Here is a 25,818-nt window from a genome sequence, read left to right on the forward strand (position 1 = left end):
ACGCCTCCCCACTGAACAAATGGCGCAGGGGTACGGGGAAATAATTCTTAATGGAAAAAAACCAAAGTCATTAGTGTTACCTTCCCTAAATGGCGTCAAGGGGTAGGATGTAAAACTTAAAAGGAAAAAAAACCAAGGGCTGGGGGAGTACATCCCTTTAATTTTGCAAAAGGGGGGTCAAGGGGGTAGGGGAAGTAACCCTTTAAAGGAAAAAAAAAGGTCGGGGAGATGACCTCCCCTTAATTTGAAAAAGGGATCAAGCTGGTAGGGGAAGTAACTCTAATGGAAAAAAAAAAAGCGGTTAAGTGACCTCACCTAATTTTAAAGACTTCAAGGGGGTGGAATAACTCTTCATGGAAAAAAAAAAGTTGGTTAAGTAACACCCCTTTAAATTTTTCAAAGGGGGTCAAAACGGGTGGGGAAGTAAATTAAGGGAAAAAAACCCAAGGGCGGTTAGAGTGCCCCTCCCCAATTTTGCAAATGGGTCAAGGCGGGTAGGGAAGTAACTCTTAATGGAAAAAAACAAAAATGGTTTGTGACCTCCCCCTTAATTTTGAAAAGGCACAAGGCGCTTGGGAATAACCTTAAAGGAAAAAAAAAGGGGGGTTTGAGTGACCTCCCCTTTAAATTTTAAAAAGCGCAAAGGGGGGTAGGGGGAATAACTCTTAAAAGGAAAAAACCCGTCTTAAAGTGACCCCCCTTTAAATTTTTCAAAAGGGGGTCAAAGGGGGGTCGGGATAAATCTTTAAAAAAAAAAAACCCAAAGGCAGTTCAGGGGCCCCCCCTTAATTTTGCAAATGGGGTCAAGGGGAGTAGGGGAAGTAACTTTTTGGAAAAACCAAGGGCGTTAGTACCCCCCCCTTAAATTGCAAAGGCGTCAAAGGGGGTAGGGGGAATAAAATTAATGGAAAAAAACCAAGGTGGTTAGAGGGGGACCCCCTAATTTTGCAAAGGCTCAAGGCGGGTAGAGGGAAATAACACTTAATGGAAAAAAAAACCAAAGTCGGTTAGAGTGACCTCCCCTTAATTTTGCAAATGGCGCAAGGGGGGGGGAGGGGGGGAACCCTTAAGGAAAAAACCAAAGTAGGTTAAGTGCCCCCTTAATTTTGCAAATGGGTTCAAGGCATGGGGGAATAAAATCTTTAAAAGGGAAAAAAAAAAACCCAAAATCTGTTAAGTGACCCCCCCTTAATTTTGCAAATGGGTCAAGGCGGGGGAGGGGAAGTAACCTTAATGAAAAAAACCAGGTCGGTTAGTGACCTCCCCTTAATTTTCAAAGGTGTCAAGGGAGGGAGGAATAATCTTAATGGAAAAAAAAACAAAGGTCGGTTAGTGACCTCCCCCTTTAATTTTTCAAAAGGGGTCAAGGGGGTTTTGGGAAGAAACCTTTTAAAGGAAAAACAAAGGTAGGTGAGTGACGTCCCCTTTAAAATTCTGCAAAAAGGTGTCAAAGGGGGGTAGGGGGAAGTAACTTAAAGGAAAAAACCCAAAGGGCGGTTAGGTGACCTCCCCTTAATTTTGCAATGGGTCAAGTCGGGTGGGAAGTAACTCTAATGGATAAAAAAAAGGGCTGGAAGTGACCCCCCTTAATTTTGCAAAAAGGGTCAAGGCGGGGGGAAAATAACTCTTAAGGAAAAAAAACCCGTCGGTTTTAAAAGGGCCTCCCCTTTAATTTTTCAAAAGGCGTCAGGCGGGTACAGGAAATAAATTAATAAAAAAACCAAGGCGGTTTTGAGTGACTACCCTAATTTTGCAAAAGGCATGTCGGTGGGGAAGTCTCTTTAAGGAAAAAACCAAGGTGGTTTTAAATACCTCCCCTTAATTTTGCAAATGGGGTCAAGTCGGGTAGGGAAGTAAATTAAGGAAAAAAAAAAGGCTGTGAAGTGACCCCCCCTTAATTTTTCAAAAGGAAAGGCTGGAGGGGAAAAATAATCTTAAGGAAAAAAACAGTTTATTAAAGTGACCTCCCTTAATTTTGCCAAAAGGCGAAGGGGGTACAGGAAGTAACCTTTAAAAAAAAAAAAACCAAGGTCGGTTAGAGTGACCTCCCTTAATTTTGCAAATGGGGAAGGCGGGTAAGGAAGTAAACTGAATGGAAAAAACCAAGCCGGTTTTGATGACCTCCCCTTTAATTTTTGCAAAGGCGTCAAGGGGGGACAAAACTCTTAAAGGAAAAAAAAAACCAAAGTGGTTAAGTGCCCCCCCCTTAATTTTGAATGGGGCCCAAAGGGGGTACGGGAAAATAACGCTTAATAAAAAAAACCCGGTCGGTTTGAGTGACCCCACTTAATTTTGCAAAAAGGCGTCAAGGCGGGGTAGGGGTAAACACTTTAAAGGAAAAACCCGCGGTTAATGAACACCCCTTAATTTTGCAAATGGCTCAAGGGGGGTAGGGGAAATAACTCTTAAGGGAAAAAAAAACCCAAAATCGGGTTTGAGCACCTCCCCTTAATTTTGCAAAAAAGGGTCAAGGGGGGGTGGGGGGGAACTTTAAAGGGTAAAAAAGCAAGGCGGTTAGTGACCTCCCCTAATTTTTCAAAAAGGGTCAAGGGGGGTTGGGAAAAAAACCCCTTAAAGGGGGAAAAAAAACAAGGCGGTTAGTGACCTTCCCCTTTAATTTTTTCAAAAGGGATCAATCGGGTAGGGAAGTAAACCTTTAAGGGGAAAAACCAAGCTCGGTTTGAGTGACCTCCCCTTATTTTTCAAAGGGGGCAAGGCGGGGGACGGGAAGTAAACCCTTTCGGTTAGATGACCTCCCCCAATTTGCAAATGGCGCAAGGGGGAGGGAAGTAACCTTTTTAAGGAAAAAACCAAGGTCAGTAAAATGACCTCCCCCTTTAAATTTTTCAAATGGCGTGAGGATAGAAGTAAACCTTAATGGGAAAAAAAAACCAAGGTCGGTTAGAGGGGCCAACCTTAATTTGCAAAAGGGGCCCCAAGGGTGGTTGGGAGAAACTCTTAATAAAAAACAAAGGTCGGTTAGAATATTCCCCCAATTTTTCAAAGGCGTCAAGGGGGTAGGTAATAACTTTCATGGAAAAAAAAAAAAAGGGGGGGTTTGAGTAACCTCCCAAAAATTTTTAAAATCAAGGCGGGACGGAAGAACTCTTAAAAGGGGAAAAAAAAAAAATCGGGGGGAGTAATCCGTTTTAAATTTTTCAAAAAAGGGGGTCAACGCGGTTTGGGGGAATATTAATGGGAAAAACCAAGGTCGGTTGGAGTGACCTCCCCTTAATTTGCAAAAGGTTTTTCAAGGGGGGGAAGAGTAAGTAACTTTAAAGGAAAAAAACCCTGGGCGGTTGAGTGACCTCCCCTTAAATTTTGCAAAGGGCTCAAGGGGGGGTACGGGAAGAAAAAGCTTAATGGAAAAAAAAAAAAGGGCGGGGTTTGAGGCCACCACTTTAAATTTTTTAAATGGCTCAAGGGGGGGTAGGGGAAGAAAATCTTAATGGAAAAAAACCAAGATCGTTTAAATGACCTCCCCCCTTAATTTTTCAAAAGGGGTCAAGGCGGGGAGGGGAGGTAACCTTAATGGGAAAAAAAAAACAAGGGCGGTTAGTGACCTCCCCCTTTAAATTTTTCAAATGGTGTCAAGGCGGTAGGGGAAGTAACTCTTAAGGAAAAAAAAACAAGGTCGGTTAGTGACCCCCTTAATTTTGAAAAGGCGCAAGTCGGGTAGGGGAAGTAACTCTTTAAGGGAAAAAAAAGGGCGTGAAGTGACCCCCCCTTAATTTTTCAAATGGCATCAAGGCTGGGGGGGGAAATTTAAATTTAAAGGAAAAAACCGTCGGTTTTAAAATGACCTCCCCTTTAATTTTGCAAATGGCTAAGGCGGGTAAGGAATAACCTTTAAGGAAAAAACCAAGCTCGGTTTTGAGTGACTCCCCTTTTTTTTGCAAAGGGGGCAAGCTGGTACTGGAAAACTCTTAATGGGGAAAAAAAACAAAAATCGGGTTGAGTACCTCCCCTTAATTTTTTCAAAGGCTCAAGGGGGTCGGGAACAACGCTTTAAAGAAAAAAAACCATTGGGCGGGAAATGCCACCACTTAATTTTTTAAATGCGCAACGGGTAGGGAAGTAATCTTTAAAGGGAAAAAAAAAAAACAAGGTCGGTTTAAATACATCCCCTTAATTTTGCAAAGGCATCAAGGCGTAGGGGGAAATACTCTTAAAGGAAAAAAGCAAGGTCATTTGAGTACCCCCCCTTTAATTTTTTCAAATGGCCCTCAAGGCGTAAGGGGAAGTTTCTTTAATGGGAAAAAAACCAAAGGTTGGGGTTTTGGGTCTCCCCCTTAAATTTTTTAAAGGATCAAGGCAGGGAAGAAGTAATCTTAAAGGGAAAATAGCACCATTCGACCAACTAATTTTGCAAAGGCGTCAAACAGGTACGGGAAGTAACTCTAATGGAAAACACCAAAGGCAGAAGGACCACCCTTAATTTTTCCAAAAGGCGTCAAAGGGGGGTAGGTTAAGTAACTCAATGGAAAAAAAGCCAAAGTCTTAGTGACCTCCCCTTTTAAATTTTTCAAAAGGGGATCAACGGAGGGGGAAATAACTCTTAATGGAAAAAACCAAAGGCGATTGGGGTGACCTCCCCCAATTTTGCAAATGGGGGCAAGGAGGTAGGGGAAATAACTCTTAATGAAAAAACCAAATTTTTGGTATGATTCCCCTTTTAATTTTGCAAATGGCGTCAAGGCGGGTAGGGAAGTAACCTTAAAGGGAAAAAGAAAGGTTGGGTTTTGACATCCCCTTAATTTGCAAATGGGGGTCAAGGCGGGTAGGGGAAGTTCTTAATAAAATAGCACCAGGTCATTTGAGTGACCTCCACTTAATTTTTCAAAAGGCTCAAAAGGGGGGTTGGGGGAAATAAATTTTAAAGGAAAAAAAACCAAGGTTTGGAAAAACTCCCCTTAATTTTGCAAAAGGCCAAAGGGGGGGTAGGGAAGTAACTCTGGAAAGGAAAGAAACCAGGGGCGGTTAGTGACCTCCCCTTAATTTTTCAAAAAGGGTCAAGCGGGAGGGAAGTAAAATCTTTAAGGAAAAAAAAACCAAAGGTCGATTGGATGACCCCCCCTTTAAATTTTTCAAATGGGGTCAAGGCAGGGGGGAAGTAACTCTTAATGGAAAAAAACCCAAAAATCAGTGAGATGACCAACCCTTAATTTTGCAATGGGGTCAAGGCGGGTAGGGGAAGTAACTCAATGGAAAAAAGCCAAGGTCGGGTTTTGACCTCCCCTTAATTTTGCAAATGCACAAGGGGGGAGGGGGGAAAAACTCTTAAGGAAAAAACCCAAAGGGCGATTGGAGTGACCCCCCCTTTAATTTTTTTGGGGTCAAGCAGGGAGGGGAAGGAAAATCTTAATGGAAAAAAACCAAAAATCGGTTAGTGACTCCCCTAATTTTTGCAAAAAGGGGCAAGGGGGGGTAGGGAAATAACTCTTAATGGAAAAAAGGGAAAAGGTTTGGTTAGTGACATCCCCTTAATTTTGCAAATGGCATCAAGGGGGTAGGAAAGAAACTTATGGGAAAAAAGCACCAGGTCATTAGAGTGACCTCCACTTAAAATTTTTAAAATGGCATCAAGGGGGGTAGGGGAATAACCTTAATGGAAAAAAAACCCGGCTTTTGTAAAAACCCCTTAATTTGCAAATGGCTCAAGCGGGGGAACGGAAGTAATCTGGAAGGAAAAAAAACCAGGGCGGTTAGTGACCCCCCTTAATTTGCAAATGGCATCAAGGCGGGTAGGAGAAGTAAAATCTTAATGGAAAAAAAAACCCAAAGGGAATGGGGGACCTCCCTTAATTTTGCAAATGGGTCAAAGGAGTAGGGGAAATAACTCTTAATGGAAAAAACCCAAATTTTGGTTGTGTCTCCCCCCAATTTTTTCAAAAGGCTCAAGGGGGGTAGGGGGAAAAAACTCTTAAAAGAAAAAAGGGGGTTGTTAGTGAAATTCCCCTTTTTTTTGCAAATGCCAAAAGGGGTAGGAGAAGTAACTTAAGGAAAAACACCAGGGCATTAGAGTGACCTCCACTTAATTTGCAAATTTCATAAGGCGGGGGGGGAAGTAAATCTTAATGGAAAAAAACCAAAGGCGGTTTGTAAATCCCCTTAATTTTTCAAATGGCATCAAGGCGGGTAGCGGGGAAAAAAACCTGGAAGGAAAGAAAACCCGGTCGGTTTGTGACCTCCCCCTTAATTTTTCAAAAAGCGTCAACTTAGGAAGGGGAAGTAATCTTTAATTGAAAAACCCGTCAAGTGACCTTTCCCCCTTTGTTTTGCAAATGACGCAGGCAGGAAGGGAAAGAACTTTAATGGAAAAAACCAGGGCGGTTTTTAACCCCCCTTAATTTTGCAAAAAGCGTCATGGGGGGTTAGGAAGTAAACCCTTTTAAAGGAAAAAAAAGGGCGGTGACCTCCCCTTAATTTTCAAAAGCAAAAGGGCAGGGGGGTAATTTCTAAAGAAAAAAAAAAGGGTTTTTGGGAAACAAGGGGTTTGGGGGAAAAAACTTTGCATGGGAAAGAGGGGCTAGATGAATGGGTCAATGAAAAAGGGAACTATTTTGACAAAGCGCTATTTTTTAAGAATACGTTGTTAAGTATACCAAAATTTAACATACCCGCATTTTGCAAAAGGTATAAGAAATAAACCATTAAAGGAAAGGAAAAATCAATAATCAATGCAACGTATGCCTATTTTTTTTAAACAAAATAAACAAACAAATGATGGTATTTTAAATTCATTTCTCAAGCTGCAAAAGAATAGCACATACCACAAATGACATTGTAAAGTATAATCATAATGAAAATATTCAATCTGAAGAATATTTCTAAAATTTAATACATGTACAAAAAATCACAATACGGTCTTGTCACAGAAGAATGGCAATCATAAGAAAGACATGGCCAAAAGAAGGTGCAACTTAAATCGAACTTGACCTGTATTTTATGATGTTACACCTGTGTACCAAAATATTTATATCTGTCAAGAATTGTCACTGAAGTGTTTGATTTGACTCCAATGGTGGATGAAAATTGCACAGTAGCCTGAGTCTGTGTTAAAAAATATCAAATTATAAGAGAGGTACAGATAAAGTGTATAAAAACACTATATAAGTATAATTCTAACCAAAAAGGGGGCATAATTCAGTAAATGTTGGTGCAAGAGTTATGCACCTTGTGTCATATGATGTGGGTGATGATGTGGAACAACTATTTTAAGTTTGAATCAAATCCATTAAGCAATAAAACCCTTCCAGGCACAGAAGTTATATATATGAGATATAGTGGAAATTCATCAAAATTAACCTTAAATTCTAAGTAAAAGGGGACATAATTCATGAAAAATTGGTGTCAGAGTTATGCACCTTGTGTCACATGATGTGGTTGATAAGGTGGAACATCTATTTTAAGTTTGAATCAAATCCATTTAATAATAACTGAGAGTGAGTGTTAAAAACTTTAACCTTAAATTCTAAGTAAAAATGGGGGGCATAATTTATGAAATATTGGTGCAAGAGTTATCGACCTTGTGTCATATGATATGGGTGATGATATTGAACAACTGTTTTAAATCTGAATCAAATCCATTAAGTAATAAAACCCTTCTAGGCACAGAAGTTATGGAGCAAAACCCAAATATCTGACCTTTGACCTTGAATTGTGACCTTTGGCCTTTGACCATCAGGCATAGGTGATGTGTTCAACATGTCATCTGGTCTTGAGGAATAATAATGTGAAGTTAAATTTCTTCACGGGAATATCTTGGGAACACAAAACAAAAAATATCTAACAACAGTTAAAATGATTTCAGTCCTAGGTTGTGTAACCTTATTTTTAAGCCGTATCTCCTCAAAATATTGATGTTTGTTACCTACTATTGCTGTAAAAATATATAGAAATGGGGCATGTGTTGGTTTCCGTATAAGATCAAAATTTCTTTCACCGAATAAACTGAAAACTGGTGTTCCAGAGTGAAAGTTAATTCAGCATTATGTGTAAGTTGATTCATTATTATTATTATTATTGATGATATTATTATTATTATTATTATTATACCAGATTTATATATGTATTGCACGTTCATTTTTATTCTTAATGTTTAATTAATTGAAAAACTTATCTATTATTATTATTATTATTATACCAGATTTATATATGTATTGCATGTTCATTTTAATTCTTATTTTTGAACTATTTGAAAAACTCATCGCTTATTTTGTACTGCTTTATTATCTTGCAGAGTTAAAATAGATTTATCTCATGTTATCTAATTCAACCGCGCTGAGACCTGCGCCATGCGTAACGTCACGCTATATTTCATGACGTCAAAATGCTGTTGGAAAAAGTTATGTTTCTTTTAGATTTTAATAGTTTGGCGTGTATTATTTTAGTGTTTTTGTAAGCAGTATTAAACATCTTTTTTTCTATTTGAAGCAAATTTCCAGTCCTTACATACAGTTCATATCCTTTTGCGTTCAAGTGTTGTTCCGTACTAGTGAAAAATCATATTTGGATTTCTCTCCGTTTGAAACAATGAGTTTATCATGTTATAATCTAACGTTGTATCCCAGTAATTATTTAAAGCGATGACTAAAAACCAAAAACTTTGCCAACAATTCTACTAAATATTTGATCAGCTAATCTTTCTACCCATCGTTCCTAAAGATTTACCAGTTTAACACTTTGTTCCTGATAATAGACAGAATTGCTTTAAAAGTAATTTTAGCCGCAAGAGTTAATGTTAGTGCATTCAGTTGGGTGTCGATTAAGAGTTATACCAAACAGTGTAGAAGTCAGAAGAAATGAGGCTAAAGTTACTTTTAAAAGCTACATTAATACCAACCAGACAAAGTGCAGTAGAAAGTGTGTTTGAATAAATAAAAGAGCTATGATTTTATCGCTACATTTTATAGTTTTATTGAATTTCTTTCCAAGTTTTCAGATATTGTTGAAATAAAACGATAGATTATACATACCCTGATAAACCCACTGTTTCAGAAGTAAGAAATCCAAATACAGTTTTCACTTGCACGCAACATCAATTTAACGCGAAAGAATATGAATTATATATAATCTGATTGTTTTTATAGGAAAAAAAAAACATTAAAAAATATTTATATTAAAATGTAAAAGAAATCAATCTAGTAGAACTATATAACTTTTTCCAACATATATATTGCCATAATTTTAAGCGTAACGTTGCGCGTTGGGTGAGATGTTATACTTGTAAAATGTGTACAATTTAGTACACATATATTTAATTGCATAATATAAAATTTCTTTGATTTATAGTACACATATATTTAATTGCATAATATAAAATTTCTTTGATTTATAGTACACATATATTTAATTGCATAATATAAAATTTCTTTGATTTATAGTACACATACATTTAACTGCATAATATAAAATTTCTTTGATTTATAGTACACACATTTAACTGCATAATATAAAATTTCTTTGATTAATAGTACACATATATTTAATTGTATAATATAAAATTTCTTTGATTTATAGTAAAATTGATTATTTTTCACGCTTGAACACTAGAGTTTACATTTTCGCGAGATGTATTTAGAATGATTTGATCGATCTTACACTGAAACAAACAAATATGTCCCGTCCTAAAATCAATTATTACATGGCAGTCTGAAAGACAGCTAAAACCCCCGCCACTGTTATGGATAGTGAAAGCGTAACTTGAACCTTTGACCTTGAGCTGTGACCTTAACAATGACTGATTTATGAATTCTGCACATCATCTTGATGAGTTGATAATTTGACCCAAGTTTCATGAAAATCTTTCAAGGGGTTTAGGAGATACAAAGCGGACACAAAATGGAAGGCTGAAAGACAGCTAAAACCCCCGCCACTGTTATGGATAGTGAAAGGGTAACTTGAACCTTTGACCTTGAGCTGTGACCTTAACAATGAACTGACATGACTGATTTATAAATTCTGCACATCATCTTGATGAGTTGATAATTTGACCCAAGTTTCATGAAAATCCTTCAAGGCATTTAGGAGATATGGCCTGGACACGAAAGTGTTGCGGATGGGCAGACGGACGGACGAAGACCATTCCTATCCCCCACCCCTAATAAAGCAAATGTTACACATTTATGCCACTAACACCTGATCAACTAAGGCTATCACTGAAGTCGATTAATACCCCCAGACCTCACTTTGATAAAGGGAAAGTAAAATGTTGTCATCATGACTTTTGATTTTTAGGTGTGACCTTGACCGTGGGCCTAGTGATCTGAGTTAATTGTGTCTGCTCGACTATAAGGAAAATGTTTAACAAAATATTGTTATTATTATAAGTAAGTGTGGGAGATCGAAAAGGAATTTTTTATCCTTTTTATGGAGGGGACGAGGGCAAAGGTTCGGTGAAATGGGGCGGAGGAGGTAGGCGAAGACAGCGGAGTAGGGGAGTTGATGGAAACATGAAATATAAGTTTTTGTACGGAACGCATTTTTGGGTGGGTGTCAGGAGGAACGTAGATGAAGTGTGGGTATTGCTAAAAAGGATAGGACATGAGGGATACCAGTTCTAAGAAACATTATGAGATATAAGTCAAATTGAGAAATGTGCCACAAGACTTTAACCAACACTGTTACAAAATCTGAACCCAGTAACCTTGACCTTTGAGCAACCTGACCCTAAACAAAAAGATTTCTGCCACGTTCCAAGATCAATTCTTATGTGAGGTTATATTGTGAAATTGAGAAGCTTATCATGAAACTTTAACCAGCACTATCACAATATTTAAGCCAGTGACTTCGACATTTAGGATACTTGTTCCTAAACTAATACATGTAGATGTCTTTCCCTTACCAAGACCAACACTTATGTGAAGTTTGATGTTAATAAGGGCAGTAGTAAGAAGATATAGTGACACTGAGAAGCTTGTCCTAAAATTTTAACTTTCAATGCAACGGTAACAGTGACACAGACGCCAAGGAAAGTACAGTAATCCTCCTTATTCTTCAAACAGTCGAGCTAAATATTTTCAAAGCCGTTTAGACAATATAGAGTGGACATGAAGCTAAGCTATTTGACCTTTGACCTCCATGAGTAATCTTGACCTTGGGCCTTGTGACCTAGGTTGAGTGCTCTGTACATCGTCTTGATGTGGTTTATAATTTATGTCAGCATCCCAGCTGCCATGGTGGACAAATGAACGGATGGACTGGACATGCGTGACTCCAACATAGCCCAATATACTTTGTACGTTGGGGTATAATTATATATATGTTAGCTTATGTCTAATTTGTTTAACTATGCTTTTGTCATGGCGGCTGTAGTTGTGTCATACTATATGCTTGTGCCAGGTCTGTCGTGGATTTATCATACTTGGTTCTTTCTTCTGCATATATTTCCCACTAGAGTGTTTGAAATCAATCTGAAAATGAAGACAAATCATTAGGATAAAAATATTTCAAGATGTAACTTAAAGGTAAAATCAACTTAAACCAAATCTTCCATTTTTTTTTTCTTCTCAGAATTATCAGTAGAACTATATATCTCCCCTTCCTTTGCAGGAGAAAAAAACTGCCAAGAGCTGTCACAGGAGACAGCACGCTTGACTATTTTGATGCTGCATAGTGAAACGGGGCACATCTGAGGAAGCTGGAGCTGTCACTTGAGTGTTAAATGACTCCAATGGTGGGTGTAGATATTGCACAATAGCCTGAGTCTGTGTCAAAATACCAAGTTATAAGAAAGATAAAGATAAAGTGTATCAAAACACTAAATCAGTATAATTATAAGCAAAAAGGGGGCATAATTCATAAAATATTGGTGCAAGAGTTTTCACCTTGTGGCATATGATGTGGGTGATGATGTGTTACATCTAAGTCTGAATCAAATCCATTTAGTAATAACTGAGATAGAGTGATAGTGCACCAAAACTTTAACCTGAAATTCTAAGTAAAAGTGGGGGATAATTCATTAAATATTGGTACCAGAGTTATGGACCTTGTGTCATATGATGTTGGAGATGATGTGGAACAACTGCTTTCAGTCTGAATCAAATCCATGTAGTAATGATTAAGATATAGTGAAAGTGCATCAAAACTTTATCTTCTAAGTAATAAGGGGGGATAATTCATAAAATATTGGTGTGAGAGTTATGGCCCTTGTGCCATATGATGTGGGTGATGATGAAGAATAAGTATTTTAAGTTTGAAACAAATCCATCATGTAATTACAGTGATAAGGAGTAAAAGGAGGAAGTGTAAAAAAAACTTTAACCAAGGTGGGGACGCGGAAGGACGCCGACGCCGATGCCGGGTTAAGTAGGATAGCTCTCCATATACTTCGTATAGTCGAGCTAAAAGCTGGGGATAGAATATTTGACAAAAGTCAGCATATTAACAAAAATAATTTGACAAAAAGTAAGCAAAACAACTAGATCGTAAGTGTGTTTCAATTGCACTGTGCGTACGTTTCAATAGTTTCAATAGTATAGCCCTCTTCATATGTAATTACTACAAGCGCCTTTGTCGACTTTCTTACACATTTTAGACGAAATTATATTAAAACAGCCTGCTAAAAAATTCAACACAAAAGTCGGAAACAATGAATTAAGACATGTAACAAGAGCTGTATCCAGTGTGACTATTTTCTACAGTGTTTAAGCCCGAGTCAAATGTATTTAGTAATATCAGAGATAGGGTGAACATTAACTAGGTATAAAAGGGACACGATTTACAGAAAACTTCTGCAAGAGTTATGTTGCTAGTTATGTGGAATAATCACTTTAAGTTTGAATAAAATCCATTAAGTAATAAATAAGATAGAGAAAAAAGAGCATCATACTTTAATAAACAAGAGGACCATGATGGTCCTGAATCGCTCACCTCTTCCCACATGACCCAGTTTTGAGTACGATGTAGTTTTTTTCTATTATTTGACATAGTGACCTAGTTTTTGAGCTCATGTGACCCAGTTTTAAACTTGACCTAGATATTATCAAAATAAAAATGCTGACCAATTTTCATGAAGATCCATTGAAAAATATGGTCTCTAGAGAGGTCACAAGGTTTTTCTAAATTTTACCTAGATATCATCAAGATGAACATTCTCACTGATTTTCTTGAAGATCTCATGAAAAATATGGCCTCTAGAGAGGTCACAAGGTTTTCCTATTTTTATACCTACTAGCCTACTTTTTGACTGCACGTGACCCAGTTTCGAAACTGATCTAGATATCATCAAGGTGAACATTCAGATCAATTCTTATGAAGATCCATTGAAAAATATGGCCTCTAGAGAGGTCAAAAGATTTTTCTAATTTTAGACCTACTGACCTAGTTTTTGACTGCAGTTGACCCAATTTCAAACCTGACCTAGATATCATCAAGATGAACATTCTGACCAATTTTCATGAAGATCCATTCAAGGTTATGGCCTCTAGAGAGGTCACAAGGTTTTTCTATTTCAAGACCTACTGACCTAGTTTTTGATCGCAGTTGACCCAGTTTCAAACTTTACCTATATATCATCATGATCAACATTCAGACCGACTTTCATACAGATCCCATGAAAAATATGGCCTCTAGAGAGGTCACAACGTTTTTTTATTATTTGACCTACTGACCTATATTTTGATGGCACGTGACCCACTTTCAAACTTGACCTAGATATCATCAAGATGAAAATTCTGACCAATTTTTATGGAGATCCATTCACAAGTATGGCCTCTGGAGAGGTCACAAGGTTTTTCTATTTTTAGACCTACTGACCTAGTTTTTGACTGCACATGACCCTGTTTCGAACTTAACCTAGATATCATCAAGATGAACATTCAGACCAACTTTCATACAGATCCCATGAAAAATATGGCCTTTAGGGAGGTCATAAGGTTTTTCTATTATTTGACCTACTGACCTACTTTTTGAAGGCACGTGACCAACTTTCGAACTTGACCTAGATATCATCAAGATGAACGTTCTGACCAATTTTCATGAAGATCTTGTGATATATAAGGCCTCTAGAGAGGTCACAAGGTTTTTCTATTTTTAGACCTACTGACCTAGTTTTTGACAGCCCGTGACCCAGTTTCGAACTTGACCTAGATATCATCAAGGTGAACATTCTGACTAATTTGCATGAAGATCTTGTGAAATATATTGCCTCTAGAGAGGTCACAAGGTTTTTCTATTTTTAGACCTACTGACCTAGTTTTTGATGGCACGTGACCCAGTTTCGAACTTGACCTAGATATCATCAAGGTGAACATTCTGACCAACTTTCATGAAGATCCCACAAAAAATGTGACCTCTAGAGTGGTCACAAGCAAAAGTTTACGGATGCACGGACGGACTGATGGACGGACGACGGACGACGGACACCGCGCGATCACAAAAGCTCACCTTGTCACTTTGTGACAGGTGAGCTAAAAAGGGACATAATTTATAAAATGATCTGAAGCTGAATAAAATCCATGTAGTAATGACAGAGAAAGAGTTAAATTGTATCAAAACTTTTAACTGAAAGTTTATGTAAAAAGGGCGATAATTCATGAAACATTGGTGCCAAAGTTATGGTCCTTGTGAAATATGTTATGGGTAGGGATGGGAACGAATACTGAAATCAATATTCGAATATTCGGTTTGCCATATTCGAATATATTCGAATATTCGGTTTGTTTTAATGGAAGCTTTAAATTCTTATTAAGTGATTGGCATATACATAACGTATTCATTTGTTTAAAGCGTGTACCATCGTACGTAATAAGGCCAAAACAATGTTTTTTTCGGGTAACCCAACCCTACCTAGCAAATCCGCCGATCCTAGCGTTTTATTTCACGATTCTGTCAGTAAATCAGAACAGATTTAACTAATTCAGTGTTTTAGCTTCAAACGACTTCAAAAATCCAAACGATTATCATTAGAACACGTTTCGCAATTTTATTAAAAATAGAGGTCGTCCCACTTTCAAAACGTGACCTAGATGTATCAAGCATGCAATTTGACCAATTTTCAATGGGACCTAAATATGCCTCGTGAGATCACAAGGTTTCAATTTTTAGACCAGACTATTAAACATCCTTTCGAACTTAACTTAGATATCATCAATGTAATTCTTGAATTTTATTATAAAGTACTCAAAATTAATTGGCTTAAGGTCATAGGCATGATTTGACAAACCGATTTGCGAGGCCTGACCAACTTCGTTGACAAATATCAGTGAAAACGTTCGACAATTCAGAAGTTTGTATTGTTCGAAAAAAAAGGGTTTCTAAAACTGCTGTTTTAAACCAGGCGCCAGTTCGAAACTGACCAAGATAATAAGGAATTCACATTTGCCATAAAGACTGTGAATAATGCCTAGCGAGGTCACAAGGTATTTATATTAGCACTGCTATTTTTTGTTGAATGGACCCTTTCATGAAATTGGCCAGATTCATCGTGAACATTGTAAATCCTAACGATGCCCCCTGAAAATGATGACTTTTGCGTGGTCAATGAAACAGTTTTGATCACGCGATAAACGACAGACAGGGACAGGTTATTCAGAAAACTATGTCTTTTTGTGCCCATAAAAAAGGGAATAATTTAAAAAAATAACTACAAAATTTACGTAATACGGAAAGATTATTTATCGAATATTCGACAGTTTTGAATATGGCGAATATTCGAATATTCCGTTTCCCTTAATAGTTATGGGTGATAATGAGGACAAAATATTTAAAGTTTGAAGCAAATCTATCAAGTGATAACAGAGATAATGTAAAAGTGTATCAAAATATTAACAAAGGTGTGGACACGGAACGGACGCTGACGAGGACGCTGAAGCCGGGTTAAATAGGATAGCTCTCGTACACTTCGTAAAGTCGAGCTAAGAAGACGTTTAGAGTGTGCTATATAAAACTGATAGAATGCAATGTAATAACAAATACAGTTGATTATTTTTCCAATTCAACTTTGAATAACAAGAGCCACGACCCCACACCCCCATCCCCACACACCGCTCGTCTGCATGTACTTGTCATTAGTCAGTTAGGTTTATGACCTACCTTCTCATCTTAAGATAGCAAGCAAATTCGATGAATTGGCATCCCCTGCCGAATGTGTGGTGAGGATTGGCAAAGAAATATATCCGGCAAAAAGTTAAGGCTATTGCTAGGAAGCAAATAATTTCATTCATTTCATTACATTTGAACTGGGTGGGGAGAAGGGTTACAACTTCACATCTTGATGGAAGATTTGAAAAATTAAAAACAAAGTTTTTTAGTTGGTATTTGTGGTGGGGGGGGGGGGGGGGGGGGGGGGGGGGACTGGGGTGACCGGGTGAGGGTGAAAAACTTCACATTTTGAAAATAAATACTGATGGAAAATAAAAAAATGAAATAAAAAAAATTGTGGTGGGTGCATGCATGATCGGGGTGGTGGGGGTGACCAGGTGGAGGAGCTAGGGAGGAGGCGGTTACATGTTTGCATGTTGATAAATATTCATGGAAGGTTTAAGGTTTAAAAAATAAAAAAAATATATGTGTGACAATGGAGGTGGGGGTGACCGGGTGTGGGTACACAACTTCACATGTTGATAATAAATGTTCATGGAGAAAAAAAATGAAAAAAGTTTGATTAAATTCTACCAACTGTTTAGTTTGTTATGTATAAATATGTGGATTTTTAAACAACTAAAGGGCAATAACTTTTGAAGTTACTCAAGAAATCCTGACGAAATTGTGTGCACTACCACATTATGGTGTTCTTAATATTCAGTTTCAGTTTCATAGTTTTAGGTCAAATATGTCACTACTTATGAAGCAGAAATTGTCATATTTATAGTACCCTATATCCTTAGGACGGCCAGCACATATTTATGCAACCTCGCCAGGTATATGTATGTTTTTGACAACACAGAAAATGACGTCACTTGACCTTCAGCTATTTCCGGAAGTAAATAAAATGAAAGTAGAAATGCTAAACTTGAAAACGAAAGCCGCATTTTGTCGTAGTCAGGGGTCACGCGCAGGGGTCACCCCGTCTAAATGTATGCGCGTGGACTTTTTTTTTTTTTTTTTTTTGCTATTCGGGAGCCAATTTTCAGCATTTTATCACGAATTGAAATTACCTGGGCTTTAGTACAGCATGTCAGCTTTTAATCTGTTAAAAAGTATTTGAGCTCTGGATAAACACAAATCCCACAGGGGTCCGTAACGGACCAAGGGTACATTGATAATTTCGGAACTTCATCAAATCGCTCAAATTGTCATTTTTGATGTTGTCTGAGAGTGTCAGTATATGCCTCAGATGTAAGATATAACCGTATTTGAGAGCTGCAAACCTAGACATTTCAGAAATATTTTCAAAATCAGTTTCGTGTAATAAATGTTCTTTCTACGGAAGCGTGAAAGGGCCATCAGACCCTAATACGTTTTAGTACGTTAAGGCTGCGGAAAGGATATAGCTATCATAAATAGTGGTGAACATATATATGAAGTCTGATTTAAATATTCCTAGATATGGCTCCGGACGGACGCACGCACGGAAAGACGGTCGGAAGGACGGGCGGATGGACAACGCCAAAATTATATCCCTCCACCTTCGGCAAGGGATAATAAACAAGAGCTGTCTGAGGACAGCAACGCTTTATCTCTTCAACAGCCTTATCACTAAAGCAAGAGGGTCATGTTGTCCCTAAACCACTCAGTTGAGTTACACTGCTTGCTTGAACAGTTTTGGAAGAAAATAACGCAAGGAAATGTCTGTGAAATAATTATAAAATAGTATATTTGTACAATTTACGTAAAGGGTCAGCAGTTTCTGACAATGATTTTAAAATCTGGTCTGCTATTTCTGACATAAAGACTTTTTGATAAATCAAAATAAATTAATTTGAACAATATTGGTAGACAGTCACACAAGGACCATTTGTGTGAAGTTATTTCAAAATCAGACCAGCAGTTTCATACCGCTATATACGTATAGGGAAAAGTGACCACACCCCATGGCAGCCGTGTTTTTAATGAATCGGAAAAAATTGAACAATCTTGGTAGAGAATTACGTAAGGACCATTTGTGTGAACTTCTTTCAAAATCATACCAGCGGTTTAGGGGATGTCGTTTGAAGATTATTCTATTATCTAGTATCTCTGGTACTACGTGCAACTTAGCGTAACCATTTGAACAACTTTGGAAGAGAAGCAAGGAACATCCAGGTCAAGTTACATCAAAAATCCATTCAGTGGTTTTGGAGAAAATATGCATTATTTCATCATGAGCGGGCACCTTGGTAGAACCACCGACCTTCCGTAAGCCAGCTGGATGGCTACCTCACATAAAGAATTCAACGCCCCGAGTAAACTCGAACCAACATCGATGAGTGGCAAAAATGGGACATATATAATGCATGAAAAAAATCAATACAATAAAATCCCAACCAAATGCACATAGCCACTTGATGTTGATAACGTATACCAAGTTTCGTTTGAATTGATATAGAATGTATAGATGTAATACATATATTGTGAAATAAAAAAAAATAATAATCGGACATAAAAGTCCAGACTTTGAATTATGCGCACGTACATTTCAGGTTGATGATGAAAAATCAAGCTGTATTGAAGTTGGGTGGAATATGGATATATGAATACACATTTCAAAAGTAGTAATACTGTAATGTTAAAATAAGTGGCTTGACTAACAAGAGGACCATGATGGTCCTGAATCGCTCACCTCTTCCCATATGACCCAGTTTTGAGTATGACGTCGTTTTTTCTATTATTTGATATAGTGAACTAGTTTTTGAGCTCATGTGACCCAATTTTGAACTTGACCTAGATATTATCAAGATAAAAATTCTGACCAATTTTCATGAAGATCCATTGAAAAATATGGTCTCTAGGTTTTTCTATTATTTGACCTATTGACCTAGTTTTCGAAGGTACGTGACCCTGTTTTAAACTTTACCTAGATATCATCAAGGTGAACATTCTCACTAATTTTCATGAAGATCTCATGAAAAATATGGCCTCTAGAGAGGTCACAAGGTTTTTCTATTTTTATACCTACTGGCCTAGTTTTTGACCGCACATGACCCAGTTTCGAAACTGACCTAGATATCATCAAGGTGAACATTCAGATCAATTTTCATGAAGATCCATTGAAAAATATGGCCTCTAGAGAGGTCAAAAGATTTTAATAATTTTAGACCTAGTGACCTAGTTTTTGACCACAGTTGACTCAGTTTCAAACTTGACCTAGATATCATCAAGATGAACATTCAGACCAACTTTCATACAGATCCCATGAGTATGGCCTCTAGAGATGTCACAAGGTTTTTTATTATTTGACCTACTGACCTAGTTTTTTATGGCACATGACCCAGTTTCAAACTTGACCTAGATATCATCAAGGTGAACATTCTGACCAATTTTTATGGAGATCCATTCACCAGTATGGCCTCTAGAGAGGTCACAAGGTTTTTCTATTATTTGACCTACTGACCTTATTTTTGATGGCACGTGACCCACTTTCGAACTTGACCTAGATATCATCAAGATGAACATTCAGATTAACTTTCATACAGATCCCATGAAAAATATGGCCTCTAGAGAGCTCACAAGGTTTTTCTATTATTTGACCTACTGACCTAATTTTTGATGGCACGTGACCCACTTTCGAACTTGACCTAGATATCATCAAGATGAACATTCAGATTAACTTTCATACAGATCCCATGAAAAATATGGCCTCTAGAGAGGTCACAAGGTTTTTCTATTTTTATACCTACTGGCCTAGTTTTTGACCGCACATGACCCAGTTTCGAAACTGACCTAGATATCATCAAGGTGAACATTCAGATCAATTTTCATGAAGATCCATTGAAAAATATGGCCTCTAGAGAGGTCAAAAGATTTTAATAATTTTAGACCTAGTGACCTAGTTTTTGACCACAGTTGACTCAGTTTCAAACTTGACCTAGATATCATCAAGATGAACATTCAGACCAACTTTCATACAGATCCCATGAGTATGGCCTCTAGAGATATCACAAGGTTTTTTATTATTTGACCTACTGACCTAGTTTTTTATGGCACATGACCCAGTTTCAAACTTGCCCTAGATATCATCAAGGTGAACATTCTGACCAATTTTTATGGAGATCCATTCACCAGTATGGCCTCTAGAGAGGTCACAAGGTTTTTCTATTATTTGACCTACTGACCTAATTTTTGATGGCACGTGACCCACTTTCGAACTTGACCTAGATATCATCAAGATGAACATTCAGACCAACTTTCATGAAGATGTCATGAGATATATGGCCTCTAGAGAGGTCACAAGGTTTTTCTATTTTTAGACCGACTGACCTAGTTTTTAACAACACGTGACCCAGTTTCGAACTTGACCTAGATATCATCAAGATGAACATTCAGACCAACTTTCATACAGATCCCATGAAAAATATGGCCTTTAGAGAGGTCACAAGGTTTTTCTATTATTTGACCTACTGACCTAGTTTTTGACGGCACGTGACCGAGTTTCGAACTTGACCTTGATATCATCAAGGTGAACGTTCTGACCAATTTTCATGAAGATCTTGTGAAATATATGGCCTCTAGAGAGGTCACAAGGTTTTTCTATTTTTAGACCTGCTGACCTAGTTTTTGATGGCACGTGACCCAGTTTCGAACTTGATCTAGATATCATCAAGATAAACATTCTGACCAACTTTCATAAAGATCCCATTAAAAATGTGACCTCTAGAGTGGTCACAAGGTTTTTCTATTTTTAGACCTACTGACCTAGTTTTTGACCGCACATGACCCAGTTTCGAACTTGACCTAGATATTATCAAGATGAACATTCTGATTAACTTTCATGAAGATCCCATGAAAAATGTGACCTCTATAGTGGTCACAAGGTTTTTCTATTTTTAGACCTACTGACCTAGTTTTTGACCGCACGTGACCCAGTTTCGAACTTGACCTAGTTATCATCAAGATGAACATTCTGACCAATTTTCATAAAGATCCCATGAAAAATGTGACCTCTAGAGTGGTCACAAGCAAAAGTTTACGGACGGACGGACGGACGCACGGACTGACGGACGGACGACGGACACCGAGCGATCACAAAAGCTCACCTTGTCACTTTGTGACAGGTGAGCTAAAAACATTAAAATGCGGAAAAAAACGCACATGAACACTTCATGTTAAATTATGAAGTGTACCAAGTTTTGTTTGAACTGAATGGAAAGTGTATGAAGAGATGAATGCTCAAAGCTTGTAGCTGTATATTGTTAAATTTCAAAAAAAAAAACAAGAGCTGTCACTATTGGTCACAAATGCCCCGAAGTAAGCCCAAGAATGCCACAGCTGTATTCGCTAAAAATCACATATCATTTTGTGACCTTGTCCTAAGAGGCCTCGGTCGTATGTGTGACACATCTCAATATGGTTAACATTTGTGTCAAATTATTTTCAAATCCCTTGATATATGGCAGAGTTATGGACCAGACAAGAAAAACCTTTGACTTCTAAGTGTGACCTTGACCTTGGAGCTAGAGGTCTGGGTCTTGCACATGACACCTCATCTCATTATAGGGAACATTTATGACAAATAATTTCAAAATCCCTCCATCAATGGCAAAGTTATGGACCGGACAAGAAACAGACTATGTAATCCTTTGACCTGTAAGTGTGACTTTGACCTTGGAGCTAGGGGTCTTGGTCTTGCTCATAACACGTCGTCTCATTATGGTGAACATTTCTGCAAAGTAATTTCAAAATCCCTTCATGAATGGCAGAGTTATGGACTGGACACGAAACATACCCTGTTAACCTTTGACTTGTAAATGTGACCTTGACCTTGGAGCTAGGGGTCTGGATCTTGCGCATGACACATTGTCCCATTATGGTAAATATTTATACCAGTTTCTTTCAAAATCCCTTCATGGATGGAAGAGTTACAGCCTGTACAAGAATTTACCGGACGCATGCACGGACGGACAGTGCGATTTTAATATGCCAACCTTCGGGGGCATAAAAAGGAGCATAAGTATAGAAAAAAAAAATAAGTATGAAAGGGGCATAATTCTGTAAAAAAAATACAATTAGAGTTATGGGGATTGTAACACACATTACAAAGAAATATTTTTAATTTCAAGTCATTATCTTTTAAAGAACCAAAGATATGTCTGTAAACAAAGCTTTCAAAAAAATTTAACATGGAAATATTTCCAAGTATAACAACATTGTGACCTTGACTTTGGGTATAATGGGCCCAGCCCCTGCACATACTTTGTTTGTATGTTGGACAATGTCTGTGTGAACTTACAGCAAGATATAAGCAATAGTAACACAGATATTACAGAACACAGAAAAACAAAGGTTGCCAAAAAACTTTAACCTTAAAAATAACCTAAGTATAACACCTTGATGACCTTGATCTTGGGTATTATGGGCCCAGTCCCTGCACATACTTTGTTTGTATGCTGGACAATGTTTATGTGAAGTTACAGTAAGATATAAGCAATAGTAACAAAGATATTACAGAAAAACAAAGGCTGCCGAAAAACTTTAACCTTAAAAATAACTTAAGTACAACATCTTGGTGTCCTTGATCTTGGGTATTATGGGCCCAGTCCCTGCACATACTTTGTTTGTATGCTGGACAATGTTTATGTGAAGTTACAGTAAGATATAAGCAATAGTAACAAAGATATGACAGAAAAACAAAGGTTGCCGAAAAACTTTAACCAAGAAGGCTCAAGCCGACGCCAACGCCGACGCCGGGGCGAGTAGAATAGCCCCCCTATTCTCCGAATAGTGAAGCTAAAAATAAAAAAAATCTTTTGCCAAGAAACTAGCAGAATGGCCACGGACACCGAGTAGGATAGCTCTCTACATAATGTGTATAATTGTGTTTAAAACAAGCTATTTCAGAATAAATGGTACAAAATTAATCATAAATTTCTTACAGATAGTATCTGGCATGCACCAGACTCACCCCTCAACTGCCGAAAACAACAAACACAGGACGGCACGTTCTGGAATCGATTCTTTTTCTTTGTCTTTCAACAATGTCATGAATGTAAAACACTGCCTTCCTGTCGTTTTAAACCTGAAAAAAATATCATACTTATAACAGTAACAAGCGAAATCCATGCAATTCAATGAAAATATGCTTAATAATTGGCATTGTTTATACAAAATAAAATGGCCAATATAGCAACTGACTAATCAGAAAGATGCATTTTCAAGTTCTGTCATTTTCCAGTTTTTACAATGAAAATGTAGTGACTCGCAGTAATTTAGAAATCAAGTTCAGTTTTTAATCTCACATGTCTTACAGGATGCTAAAATGAATACATTTTAAAGTTTAATTTGAATACTATATTGACTGCTTTTATTTAAAATTAGATTTGAGGTTTTAAACAGGGATTCTGTGATAAAGTCCGAGTAAAGTGATAACCCGACTGAAACGAGTACCATTTCGCAATGTTACTGTGAACTACTAGTATTCACGCCAAACTATGCCTTGTGCAAATAAGTGTGCTTTATCTCTAGACACGGAGTAAAGATGCATCATTACAAAATGCAGAACTTCTCAAGACCACCCGAATCAATGTCTTTAAAACTGAGTAAAAAATCAAATAATGAAACAGTATAAAATTAATGTATCGAGATAAAATTTCTGTTGTTAGTAAATGTCTAAAGAGAACAAAAATTGATGTCCAAATTGTATGACACAGACCCCTGAAAAAATTCAATAGAATAATGCTAAGAATTTAAAAAGAGGCGAAACTCAAAAATAACATCGGTCACCAAATTCCAGAAAAAAGCAAATGTCTTCTTCAAGCTAATGTTTACAAAGTTTCATTTGAGCTGTAGGACTTAAGTACATAATGTGTTCTGATGTAGTTGAAAAATTTCGACGTCCGACAACGGGTCATAACTCGAGCAGAAAATCAGACATGGAAGTTTCGATAATACGTGACATGTCCACTTCATGTTACGTTTAAATTGGGTAGAAACTGTATGAGAATTTGGGTACACAATGTTCTTATATAGATGTAACATTTCAAAGTCCGTAAAAGGGCCATTACCCCAAAAGAATAGTACATGAAAATCCCCACAATATGCGCATTTCAATGTAAACGGTGTATACTAAGTATATTTCAGTTACATATAAACTGTAAGAGCAGCTGAGTATACAAGAAATGTGACTAAAGGACTGACGGACGGACAGATATTTTAAACACTATCTTTGACACCGTGGTAATAACATATATCTAATAATTTACATCGTATCATAGTTTACCTATAATGCAGGCAAAAAAGATTATTTTCTAAGTCCATCTGAAAGTTCTTAGAGGTGAACAATTTGCAAATAACAATGTGTATATTTCTCGGACATCCGTTGGTGACATATACAAATAAGGTCTGAATTTCAGAGAGACTTGCTCGCTAATTTTAAATACATTTAGTTGAAACAGAATTCATTTAACAGATTCATAGAAAGTAGTTTTTGAAATCATGTTTATTTTCATGATTTTGGTAGCTGGTTTCTAACTAGTATCCGCACCTCATCAAAAACTGCGGTCAAAGTTCTGTCAAATCGGGATTTGAATCAGCGACTCAAAACAAGGAGTCCATGATCTACCATTTTGGCCGGGTGAGCACACCATGTCACGAATTTATGTGGCAAAATAATTCATAAAGTACATACATGCCAGAAAAATTGTTTTCCGCAATGCCATGTTTATGGAACCTAATTTCATCATCTGCATACAAAGCAGATAAAATAACTTTCAAACAAATAGAAACAAGAAATATCTTTAAAAATGATGGTCGGCAAATTGTAATAAGGAAAGAAGTTTATGAATTTTTCATCTAACATTCATCTTTCATCTAACATTTTTCAAATTGCAAAACTAAACACCGCACTTTAACAATTTAAATGGTTCTCTTTTAATTTTTCGCAAAGGTTTCGTAGGGTTGCAATTTTGTTTCGTTTATCCTTAGACGAATAATTACAGCAGTAGTTTGATGAAGATTCATGAAGCAGTTCATGAGAAGAGGTCATTAAACATGTTTATATTTTTAGCTAAATTGGTCCCTATCCCCATTTGTAACAAAATAGCAGGAGACCTTACGATATTGTCACACATTGAGTTTGATAAAAATCCATTACATTTTAGTGGTTAATGCGAAGAAAGGCATATCTACTTTTAGCTATAGTGGTCCCAAATAGGGCCAAAGTTCCTATATAAATAAATTTGGAAGAGGATCTTATAATGATGCTCCAGACCAAGTATGACAAAGATCCACCAAGCTGTTCATGAGACGCTGTATAAAGGCATTTCTAGTTTTAGCTCTAGCAGCCCCTAAAAGGGGTTAAATGTCCCAGCTGAACAAAGTTGGCTGCGGGCCTAATAAAGATGCTACAAATCAAGTTTGATTAGAATACATGACAATGACGTCACACCTATAAAAAAGTGAAGGTCAAGCAAAACATACAATTGTAATTATTTCTGTTTCATAAGCAAAGTTTGACCGTCGTCATATCACATAGATCAACTGTATGCAGCGTACCTTCTGCGGGCCTAATAAAGATGCTACAAATCAAGTTTGATTAGAATACATGAGAAAAAATCAATTAAAGGATTTTTTTATTTATTATTTTTATTTTATTTATTTCTAAAATAAGCCAACTGATCCCGCTTTAACAAATGCATATTCGCTATTCATGAATCTTTGGACAATGACATCACATTTATAAAAAAGTGAAGGTCAAGCAAAACATACAATTGTAATTATTTCAATATTTCTGTTTCATAAGCA

General features: G+C 37.1%; 1 long non-coding RNA gene across 8 annotated transcripts in view; it reads right to left on the reverse strand.

Moving 5' to 3' along the window:
• Positions 1–6,778: 6,778 nt before the first annotated feature.
• LOC123554334 (uncharacterized) overlaps positions 6,779–25,818 on the reverse strand; it is a 39,132-nt gene continuing 20,092 nt past the window's right edge. For 7 of the 8 annotated variants that reach the window (XR_008367200.1, XR_006687000.2, XR_008367204.1 and 4 more), the window contains 2 exons: positions 22,982–23,095; positions 6,779–11,414 (listed from right to left, as the gene is read on the reverse strand). This is a non-coding gene — a long non-coding RNA (uncharacterized LOC123554334). Of the gene's footprint in view, positions 11,415–22,952; positions 23,096–25,818 lie in introns of all 8 variants that reach the window. The other variant, XR_008367203.1, reaches the window with a different exon arrangement.

The sequence above is a fragment of the Mercenaria mercenaria genome, chromosome 15 (genome assembly GCF_021730395.1).
Source record: "Mercenaria mercenaria strain notata chromosome 15, MADL_Memer_1, whole genome shotgun sequence".
NCBI classification, from domain to species: domain Eukaryota; kingdom Metazoa; phylum Mollusca; class Bivalvia; order Venerida; family Veneridae; genus Mercenaria; species Mercenaria mercenaria.